This window comes from Etheostoma spectabile, chromosome 17 (genome assembly GCF_008692095.1).
Source record: "Etheostoma spectabile isolate EspeVRDwgs_2016 chromosome 17, UIUC_Espe_1.0, whole genome shotgun sequence".
In the NCBI taxonomy this organism is placed as follows: domain Eukaryota; kingdom Metazoa; phylum Chordata; class Actinopteri; order Perciformes; family Percidae; genus Etheostoma; species Etheostoma spectabile.
The window spans coordinates 4,147,995-4,160,428 of record NC_045749.1 but is presented as its reverse complement, the minus strand read 5'-3'; the positions used below and the strand labels follow the sequence as shown (position 1 = coordinate 4,160,428).

Sequence of the window (12,434 nt, the reverse complement as noted above, 5' to 3'; positions counted from 1 at the left end):
AAAAAGCCTTATACACACAAACACACATCGCAAAGCACACATAAACACACAAACATACTTGAAATGACAAAAGGGTCTACAGTAGAAAGGCGCACACACTGTATATATTTACACACACGTGCACACATACGTACGCACATACGTACACTCAACTCTTATCCAAGATGTACACACACTTTTGAAAAACATTAATACCTGTTCACATTTTAAGAGGATGATAAAGGTTAAGTGGCCTGTCCATTCTGCAACTGGAAGCTCTCATCTGATTGGCTTGGCTCCAACTGCCAACACGCTTAATTACTTAATTGTACCTTCAATCAAAACAAGCAATTTGTTTAATCTGGGCTTTCTACGTTCAACATCTTCACATTCGAAAAAAAACATAGTGAGAATAAAAATCACCTTGCGTCATCTTACCCATGAAATTATGCTTCGGATTTCAAATGTTGCCAGCATGAGAGCAGAAGGGAGGGCGCAAAGTCCAATCAAAAGTTCAATTATGTAAATGGAGATGTGGAGAGGATGAACAATAGGGTAAGGGGGGGAGGACAAAAGGCAGGAACAGGAGAGGAGAGCGAATGTAGCGTGAAAAATAATACACATTAACATACAAAGGATATATCGCATTACTGTTGTAATCACACCGAGGAGGGGCTCCTTCCGAAGAGAGCCGTGAGAGAAAGTGTGTGTGCACGTATGTGTGACTGTGCATGTAGACACTGTTTAGTTAGGTCATTATTTTATGTGTGTGAACAGGTGGAGAGATAATGATAACCCTTTGCACCTGAGAGCTCGCAGGGAGGTTGAATATTTGACAGACTGAACCTGCTACTTTTGACCAAGGCACTTCGCTGCAATGCCACCTGGCCAGACAGTATTGGGACAGTTTGTTCCACAAAATGATTAACAATTCTTTATGCCAAGGCTCTGTGTAATATCACAAAGTGGGAAAATATGCAAATACATTCATCATGATGGGGATGGGGGTTGCTAGTGATTTGCTCGGGAACAAGATATGGTTCCCATCTAGCAGTGAACCTGCAGGCCAAGACAGAGGGCCTTTTGGCAGTTGGCTACTGAGATGTAAAATGCAAAAATCAGGAAAAGCAGTTTTCTTTTCCAGGACCATTTTGCTTCCAAGGCCTATTCTGCTCCAAAGGCAAAACCATGCAATGCAGAAAAAAAAGCAGAACAGGAGAGGAAAGGCAAGGCTTTGAAATTGAAATAAAAACCGTAAAAACATCATAAAATAACACAGTTTGGGGGAGGCGGCAGACAAAGGAATTGCTGTGCCAGCTTGCAGTGTGCCCACCCGTCCCCATGCAAGCCTAACGTGTAACACAGGGACATAATGCGGTGTAAGCGCTGGCTTTAGCTTGTCATGGAAACCACAGTAGCATTACTCACACCTCTGCAAATTAGCGTTGGCAGGGGAAAAAAAGCCACACAGGGATGGTGGGTTTGGGATCGAGTGTCTGTGCGGAAAAGGGGTTGGAGGTCGAGGGTATGGATGCTAGGATCCGGCTAAGGACATAAAAAGACAACTGACGGTCCTGATGGTGAGACCACCACCATCTCTTCCCTTCTATGGGTTACCCAGATCCAGCAGAAGAGTTAACAAACTCCTTCTGGACCAATCCCTTCTCTTCCTTGTCCACTACTCACAACATTAGGTCTCAGTCACTTTTTCAAAAATTCAATGCCAATTGCCTCTGGTTGTAAACTATTTTTTTATCCACTTATAAATAATGAGATTGCAGTACAGATATGCTCAAGTTAAATTTGAGGTATTTCTGCAACATCATTTTTTTATTTTTTATATTTATTTGGCCCTCATTTATGAAACGTGCGTACGACCTAAAATAGGCGTAGGACGGGCGTACGCTGATTCCTACATAAAGCAAGGCATGTATCAATTTTTTTATCAATATAATCGTGAGCGTAGACTGCGATAACATCTCACATCTGGTCTGAACTTGTGTACGCAAGTTTTTGAGTCAGTGTGGACTTACGGTGCAGCATATAATTAGTTTAACAGGAGAAGGAGAAATCATCAGTTGATCACTTATCGGCAACGGCAGATCTGGCTCTTTCAGAAGACCTCTATGAGCCGAGCGACAGTGCAGACGCACGCACACACGGGCCACGGTGAAGCGCTCTATCGGATTGATTAAGGGCAGATGGCTCTGTCTTGCATCAGCATATACACGTATACACGTATTGCATATACTATACACGCCAGAAAAAGTCTGCAACATTGTTTTAGCTTGTGGGGTTCTGCACAACATTGCGCAGGAAAACAGGGCGCCATAAATGTAGAGATGGAGCCAGATGCCCCCATGCCCAGAGAGCAGTGTCCAGCACAGCCCCAACTGGAGGCTATAACAAGGAGACAGGATATTACTCCTCACTTTTAAATAGTATAGTGTTATGTTTGGCAATGGTATTCAATACAGGAAACATGACAATTTACAATAGTTTTAATTATTCATCAGGTTTTTGTTTGTCTTTTAAAGTGTTGTTTATGGCCACAAGTGACGATTTCTTTCTGCCATTGACCAACATATTCCGGCTTGTTTTTCAGCCTCTCTGCTGTCAGGTGACAGGGTTGGGGTGGTGGTCCAGCAAGGAGGGCGGAGGACACGCACTTTCCCTCACAGCTTACAGTTGCCTGGCTCTAACTCATGAAAAAAACGTGTAAAATGAAAAACACTGCATAAACTCTCCTACTGTGCGTTTATTTTAATAAACCTAAGAGAGTGCAATAAAAGCCTGTTTATTACTACTAGGACTATAGCATACATATATCAAGGATGTATAAATGAAATAAGCTTCAGCTGGAGTCTGATTTACTACGGTAACACTGTTGACTGCATCAGTGATCTTTTTCCATTCTCCATTCTTCCTACAGCCTAATACCAGTTTTTAGGCCAAATAGAACACACGTTACTGCAAATAAACCTGAGATGTCAAGGTTTCAATCTCCACCTCTGAAAAGTGCCGCTTCTTGGCCGGATTACGTCTCGCCATGTCGTAAATTGTAGGGGCGACGCCTCAAAACCGAGAATATATTGGGACATGATATTTAAATTACGATCGTTTCCAGCCGCTGCATTTATCAATGTACAACCATTCTTTCGCTTTGATTGGTGTGATATGAATCCCACGTGAAGCCTGTCGTAAGAGGGTTTCTGCGCTCATATCTGTGCTGGTTTCTACGTTAAGGTGATAAATGAGGGCCAGTGTCACTAATACACCAGCGAGCATTGACAGAGATTATCAGGTGTTATAAACTTTCAAATATGAATATGTTTTTTGGCCTTAAAAGTCACATTATAAATTGTATGTAAAGCAGGATGCCTTCTATCAAAATTTACTGTGCTGGCAGATGTTGTTAACTAGTGAATCATTTGCATACTATCGGCCAAGCAAATGAATCCAAAGACCACCCATTTCTTCACTCTTGCTCCACCTCCTCATCTTCCTCAGATAAATAAATAAGCTCTGAGATAAGGATGAGAAGGAGGAAAAGAAAGAGGGGTGGCTCTTATAAATCTATAACGTATTAATCTCCTTTAACTTCCATCTTCAACAAACAAATTAGTGGTGCAATGGATTCAGAGATCAGCTGTGCTGATAACGCCGCCATTTATCAATTAATCTAAGCCTGGGCAGGGAAAAGTCATTAAGGAGACCACTTTAGGAATTATGTTCCGCAGGTAAAGAGTCTGTGTGTGTGTGTGTGTGTGTGTGTGTCTTGACACAGCAGTTGTGCAGCCCCCCCCTCCCTCACCCCACTACAGACTGCCATTGTCCAGTGCAGCGTGGGTTCCAAAGTGATGAGAAGGGTGATAGCACAGCCAATTAAAATGAACATAATTACAAAGTCACCCCTTTGACTCCTGATCAGAATACACACATGCGTCAACACACACACACACACACACACACACACACACACACACACACACACACACACACACACACACACACACACACACACACACACACACACACACACACACACACACAAGGATGAAGGGTGTGGTAGAATAAAATGCCACACACACATGAGTCGGAGGAGGTATTGATAAAGAAAGTAAAGACGAAAAAGAACATTTGAATACCTGTGATGCAGTAGTTTATGGTGTATCACTGATGATTGACAGTTGTATCACTGATGATTAACAGTTCTAAAATTTAGCAAATAAGAGTAACCAGGTGTCAACATTAGGATTGGGACGGTTGCACATGTACACAGCCACGTTGTGCTTAATGACATGGATTAATGGATTCTAATGACATGGATTGTTTAGTTTACTAAAGTTTTATATTTAACTCACTTTACGTCAACTTCGCCATCTCTTTTTCCTCTCTCTTTTCCTCACAGCGACAGTCATATGCTAGGCCTACTCTCCGTTACCGCTCACTCTCCTGCTCACTGATGCCACTCACTTAAGGCACCCTGCCATTCTCGCTCTAACTTACGGTACTCTTGTAAGTGGGACGCAGTGTACTGCACTACCGCAAGAATTTCTTGCTTTTCAACTGCAGTAGAAAAAAATCCATACCGTCCCAGCCCTAGTCAACATTCATATCTGTCATCAACATATCTGATGAGTTGAGCAATGTGTCATGCACCAACAAATCCTAATTTGCAAATCATCTAATAATACTCCAGTCTAACATGCTAACGTTAGCTCGCAGGTGGCATGATTTTAAGGTGTTTTGTCATGGAGTTAATTGATGGAGAAATAAAAAACTTTGACCTACTGATGGTACCAAATGAAAGTTAGAAGATCATCAAAGTCATTAGGATTAATTCTCCTAATGTCTGCCTATCAGTCCCTTACTCATCAAATTATTTCACTAGGGATCAGTGTCCCAACAAAACCACCAAACAATGAACAGATCACCATTCCACTAGCATCAATAAAAATGTAAGCGCCAAAAACTACTTTGGGTAAAACCGAGTTATGTGCTTTGTTGGTCCTCGCTTCTGATTTTAAGGTGTAATGTTAATAGAGCTACAAACTGGGGTCAAAGTGTGCAAACTTGCTGTGTGTTCTGATTATGACCAAGACAAAACTGCATGATCAAATCTTGCTGAGCTACAACAAGAATGGTCAACTAAAAGCTAAGGGAATGATCCCACTCAGTAATCTAAGAGTTAAGCACTGAAAATGCCACTTAGTATTTCCTATAGCACATAAGAGCACACACCTGCATACCATACTAGTCCAAAAGAGGGGGTGCTGGAGGGCTTTATAAAGAGGCAATTAAAGCCTTATCATTTCTACACTCACTTTCCTTTCCTCAAACATATGCGGGCACGCACACACACTGACACACAATTTGAAAGACAAATCACTCAGACTAATTCATAAGGTACTTCTAAGGTCCTTTTTAAATTACGGAGAACGGTTGGTTTAATTCAATTAAAATGTAGCATAAGGATGACGGGAGTAAGGTATGGCATGACTAAGTGAGCGCTGGATTCAAAAATGTGTGGGGGGTCTTAGACGGAGGAGTTTTCAAGTGCATGGACTTCTATCTCCTCACCCGAAGCCCCCTTAAACCTCACCCCAAAACCCTGGATCCTTCTGGGTTTAAGCCCACACACACCTGGAGGACTGGTGCAGATTAAGACCAGATTAAGATAAAGTTACCCCTTCTTCGGCCGCTATGTCATTCAAACCCCTGGCCTCTATGGCCACTGGATGGAAGAACACACAAGACAAAAAGGTTTGGTTCATTCACATATACACACACACAGGCATGCACACACAAAGGACTTTCTGGTCATCCTCATAAGCCCTATTAGTCTGCTATAGAGCCTCTCATAGCAGACATCAATCACGGAGGGATTAGTCAATTCCCTCTCTAAATGAGTGGCGAGGGAAACCTCCCTTCAACTCTAAAGCAGGTTTCTCTCTTTCAGAGATTACACAGCGATTTGTTTTCATTTTGTTCCATCTTCATCGTTTTCTGTTTGGCTTGCTTTTCATTTCTCTCTTTCTTGCTCTGCGTCTCCCTCGTTCTCTCCTGCTTGCAGCTTGTGAGGTAATCCTTGGCAGATAAAACTAAGGAGGACTTACCAAAGGCAGATTACAAGCGGCGCTTTGCGGAAGGCCCTTTTACACCAGACGGCGCGGGTATTGAGAAGAGTGAGCTCTTCGCAGTGTTTAACTTGTGAACTCGACATGCACCCAACAGAGGAAGAGGTGGAAAAATGATAGCCGCATTACAGTAACTGGATCAAAATATATTCCTTACAACACACACACACACACACACACACACAAACACACACGATTGCACATTAGTACACACAACAAGTTCTTTCTTTCCTTGCAACCATGTATAAAATTGAATTTAGAGTAGTCCCTAAATACATGTTAACATTAGATTTTTTATTTAGTCTATTAAAATGATTAAACATATCAATGTCTGTCCTGTGAGACTTTAGGATCTGCATAGTGTATCAAGACATGAGTCATGTATTAGTCCTGCGAGGAGATCAGCTCCTCTTTGAACCACTCCATGTTTTTCAAACATGGCTCCTACGAGGGGGGGGTTTCTTCCCTGATTTCCAGAGTTAGAGGACTCAAAGATTTAGGTATTATTTTGGCCATGTCCAGTTCAAATTCATGAAACAGGCACCTAAAACTGACCCTAAGACAACTTGAACCAGAACATTACCTTATCTAAACATCCCCTTAAACTTTTTTTTAACTTTTGAGAAAGGTTGAGACTGTTCAGTAGTCAGTAACGTCTTATACCTTTCTACCCAACTTGATGACAGCGATGCCCTGCAGCATGAAACGACAACAGGAAGCCCAATGATCGGACCTAAACTGCATGTCAGAAGAAACTGGGTCTCCTCTCTCCCACAAGATCCAATGACAGACCACTCAGAAGGCAAGTAAGAGTTGGGGAGGGGTCCACACTGGGAAAAGGCAGACATTGAGAGGTTCTGACTTAGCCTTACTCCTCTCAAGGATTATTCTCCTAATATTACACAGCTTATGGAAAGGCCAATGTGGCCAAGGGGAGCCAATGAGTCTTCAATACCTAGGTTTCAGAAATTGACCTCTATGACCGTTTCCCTGCTAATATTGATTTCAGGTTCTGAAAAGTAATAAACACAGCTCTCCTTTGATCACTAACTTTAACAGTGTACTGTAGCTCTACAAATCACACTAGACATTTAATATTTCATTTTAAGTTAACCTAAACTTTGTATCCGGAAAAACTAACCTTGATCAAGCAAGATGTTCAGTGTTTTCTCAACTCCACTGAAGTATAAAAGGAAAAAATCAAAAATAATCAAGTCAATTTAGTTAATTGTATTTAATTTATGATATCACCCTTAATACTGACCCTAATATATATTAGGATTTTCTACTAATATTTACATAGCATGAATATGTTGCCCTAATTGAAAAATATGCATAATGTAGAAATTCATACTCATTCCTCTATAAAACTCATTACAAGCAACAAATATGCTGACATTAGTAAAGGCCATTAGTGTATTGACTAAAGTGCTCAGAAATACAGAAGAATATAGGATTCATTCATTCTGCTTTATGCAAGCAAATGAGACATGCAATGTTGGTGAGCTTTTAGAAGTTCTACACTGGCACAGGACACATTTTCAAATTAAAATACTGACACATTCGTTATTAAAATCTACACGTAAAATGTATTGAACCACTGTTTAAAAACAATAGGCTGTGAGAGTTAATTTCTTTATGTCCTACATCCGAGACTCTTTGTTAAAAGGTATGTCAAAGTTATCAGCAAAGATAGAATAACTGTGGACCGGATATAATGATAACAAGACGAGAGACCTTGGACTGGTCAAAGGTCCGAAGACCAGAGATGACTGTCCTTGTCTCTTGGGCTCCCCACTGTCCTCCAAAAACATCCCTCAGTCATCATGTCAACCTCAGTAACACTTCACTGTGCGGATTGGTCCTCTACTGCGGCGAACCCTGGTGAAAGCTAATTAAGAAATATCGCAGCCTTCTGCGAACTCAATTAAATAATGTTAATTTATTCTAATTTCAATTTGGAGGTAGTCTGAACTGAAGGAGTGGCTGTGAAAACAAAGTCTAGGAAAGGAAGAAGAGCTCTGGCCTCTGCCTCCCCCACGGCACAGGAGCTCTCACAACCTGCAAAACTATTTAATTTGAACCCTTTGATTAACATAAGTAATCACACAAGCCCTTCAACTGAAGGGGAGAAAGAAAACATACATCTGGTGTTGGTTCACTTCCTCACCTCTGGTAAGAATGAGTGTGTAAAAAGGTAAAGGGAAAAAGAGGGAAAAGTGCTAAAATAACAATGACATCATGTTAGATTATGGTAGTTTTTTACCTAGGTGATATCAACAAAGGGTACAGTAACGTAATAGACAAAGCAAAGAGTACCATATAAAGTATTGCAAACGCAAAATGTCTGTAGCTATTTTGTAGTAACCTCTACTTTATAAACAGTTCCGGGATCTGCATAATGTCAGACCGACTAAGTGCCAGCAACTTCAAGTTGAAGACGGCTTACTCTTTCTTTGAGTAAATATTAAGATAATGTAAAACTTTTTGTTCAAACTTTTGCCCTCAGACAAATGTCAGCTTCCAACTTTTCTTTATATGAAAATAAGGCAAATAATTCATGAAGCGGAAATTTGATAAAAATCCAAAGATCAGAGCATCTAAGTGTAGAGCGGTCTGACTATGGAATAGAGATGGAGATGAAAGAAAAAGGAGGAGCAGGGGATCACTGAATTACTAGGAGGGGTGAAATCAGCCCCAGAGAAAAGAGATGGACTGAATCAGACCAGATAGAGCTCACAACCCGCCCAACAGGAACTCCCTCTGTTCATTTACATTAATCCCACAGACGTTTCCATCCTTCCAGCTCCTTTACAGATGCTAAACTTGAACTAGATGCCTTTGAGGATCTACTGTATATCTCCCAGACAGGAGAATGGACAGATACATTGGCATGAGAGACATGAAGCATTTAATGAGACACTGAAGTGCAACTTTCATCAACTTGAAGACAGATTTGAGATACTAACAAAAATGACTAAAGTAACTATATGTACAGTATATTATTTTAAGGTGACAGTGGCATTTGTGAATGCTCAATGGTGACAATAGTTAAAGAATCCCAGTTGTGAGTCAAGGTAAATACATGTTTTACCTTCTCTTCACAACAACCACCAAAGAGCGACCCAGACAAGGCACATCCCCTTCGTTTTGTTTGGCCGAGCTGCTAACTGGTCAATTGTGAAATGCTGTAGTTGTACTAGGACACTTAAGTCCAATATTTTGAGTGTGTGTACATATTTATATATAAAGAGTACAAACACTGAGCCTTATTCATTGTCCCCATTTAAGCCATTTAAGACACTGCTGTCTAAAACGTCAGGAGATACGCCCCCTAGTATTGTCAGATAAAAGCTAAACTAAATGCTTTTGGAACCGCCATAGATGCGGCAGATTGTACATCTACATTTGCATCTCTAGCCTGCTAAATGTAAATTTTCTAAGCATTGGTCTCACAAGTCCCCCTGGATTGTCTCAAGATGAAACACCCCAACAACTGGCAATCAACATGTAGATAATAAATGCAATAAATTGTTCCACTGGCAGAAATCAATCTTGTTAGAGCTTAATGTAAATCCAAACCATATGTGTAATAGCCATGTATAGAGTAAGTGGGTGCACACCATATGTCCTGTAGATGTCCAGATTTTTCACAAGCTGGCATTGAAGTGGGTGGTTTTAATGCAATGACAAGGAGGATAAAACTACATCTAAAAGTTTAATGCTAAAACTGCCTGAGTGAAACAAGGACAAGAGCGTTTAGCTAAGCCAAAATAAAACACTATTCATTTTTTAGTATATAATACATAGGTATTTTATTGACTCACATCATAATATATAACTATGATCCATTGTCTCTTTCGTACATCCTTCTTTTCCACTGCTGTGCCTTGCTCTTATCTTGAAAGAAAAGTATGCATCTTTCCTATTTTAGCTATTTTTCTTTCTATTATTATCTTTTAAAAATATCAGCCAATGATCACAGGAATATTATTCAAGCATTAAGGGTCTGACCCCCACACATTTGAACTGTTTGTTGGGTGGGACTATAATGTTCAAGCAGTTAAAGCTTAGGTTACCTTTGCACTGAATAAATGTGTAAAATGGGATTCAAGACATGCTAATCTCTTCTTGGTTAGCAATGACAAGATTTCGTTTAACAAAACACGTATGAGACATTTCATACCCTTTAGGGCAGGTTGTAAATGTATAACTGTGTTGGCGGCTTTCAATATATTCAATATATCAATTTCTATTCACATTCGGAGATTATTCCTGGCTGTCTGCATGTGTGAGTTTATCTTGGTCCTACATACCAATTGCCCACATGAATAGTTATAGAAATAAATATAAATGGAGAATACACACCTTGAAACATCTATTATGAGAGACGTAGAGGTTAGCTGTGTTTTGGGGGGAAGGTTATAACTGCCCCAGTACATACTCAGTGAACTGAGCCTTAGGCATGCTAGAAACTATAACAAATAGATACATGCATGCATGCAAACACACATCTATACTCTGCACACGTTCATAGTGTGATGATGTGTTGGTTTCGTCTTGGCCTCTCATAGTGGGAATGTCTCCTCTTAATCCTCTCTGACTTCATACATTCAAAGGTCATCTCAAAGCCTACACATGGCTGAGGCGTGTGTGTGTGTGTTTGTGTGAGTTTGTGTGTGTGTGAGTGAGTGATAGTGTTTGTGTGAATAAAAATAAAGAAACCTATTCACACTAGCTGTATATGTCAACAAACCCTGTAGGCCTATCCCTTGTTTACTGTGAACACCCTATCTCTCCTTCTACTATGCCCTGGCCATCTTCCTTCTCTTCCCCCCACTGTTCTCCTTTCCTCTACCCTTCACTATCTTCCACCACCTATTCTCCTTCACTGCACCCCCTCCTCTTCAATCCTCGCCCACAATTCATTCTTTGCAGCCCTCGTTCCCTCCCTCCACCCCGAGCTCTAGAGGCAGGGGCATCTCTTGGCGAAGTGTGGCCCACCACAGGCCACTGGCTTTGGGTAATTAAAGTGGTTTAGGCCCCTTCACCCACGGTCACAGGCAACTGCAGCTGGGTGATAAAGGCACTGTGCCATAATTACATGGACGGCCAGCATCGCCGCCCAGCTACACTAAAACAGTCAGCTAGCCAGCTGCATGGGAAGGAGGGACCTGTGTGTGTGTGTGTGTGTGTGTGTGTGTGTGTGTGTGTGTGTGTGGGGTGTGGTGTGTGTGTGTGTGTGTAAGTAACTATTAGAGTGTGTGTGTGTTTTGTTTGTGTGGTGTTGTGTTGTTTGTGTGTGTACACACCACACAAAAACACACACACACACTATATAGTTACTTACACACACAACACACCCACACACACACAACACACACAACACACACACACACACACACACACACACACACACACACACACACACGGGGTCAACACCCCCTTGTGATCGCTCTGCTGTAGTTAAGCCTCCTGTGTTTAAGCCCCACATAGCCTCATGAGCCCCTACACACACACTCATTTTTAACCCCCACCCGTCCCCACACCCCCAGCCAATCATTCCCCACCAGTGGTCTGACTCCTGCCGTGAGTGTGTGTGACCATCAGCCATTTAATTAGACCCAGCCATGATTTACCTAATTTAAATAAATAAATAAACATACGAAAACACCCCAATAAACAAATACCTATATTCAAATGAGGAGCTGGGGAGTTTCATGAGCATAAAGAATAGGGAAGAAGATGGGATTGTGCAGGCGGAAAAAAAGCCGATGTAAGGACCACTGGATGTGGACACACAAGCGCAAACACCCACACCCACACCCACACTCACACAAACACAAATGCTTCAAAAAGCTCACTTATAATAACACATCCTACAAAGAAGGAGTCAGAATAAAGAATAGTAAGTCAACTTATCTAGAGCTGTGGAATTCTGTGATTTTAGGGCTCAGTTTACATAAAAGAAAATGTACTACCTTCATTACTATCTAAATATAATTTTACATTTACTGTATTTGGCAAACTAAACTAATTGTGCCCATTCAAAAAAACATGTTTAAAGCACTGAACTCCATTATTGACGCAATTATTCAGTTATCACTGTCAAAAAATGACTCTTTATTTAGGGCTGGGTATCAACTAGGGGTGGGAACGCCTCCCGATCCAATATCATCACGATACTTATGCCACGATACGATATCATTGTGAGTTTAAACATATTGCAATATTCTGCGATTTATTGCAATTTATAACCTTTTTTCCAACTTCTACTTTTTCCCAATTTCAAATGATGTCCCCAAAAGGAAACTT

At 41.0% G+C, this 12,434-nt stretch overlaps 1 protein-coding gene across 8 annotated transcripts in view; it reads right to left on the bottom strand.

Moving 5' to 3' along the window:
• Nucleotides 1–12,434, bottom strand: part of ehbp1 (EH domain binding protein 1) — a 147,587-nt gene that overhangs the window by 78,110 nt on the left and 57,043 nt on the right. The window lies entirely within an intron of this gene.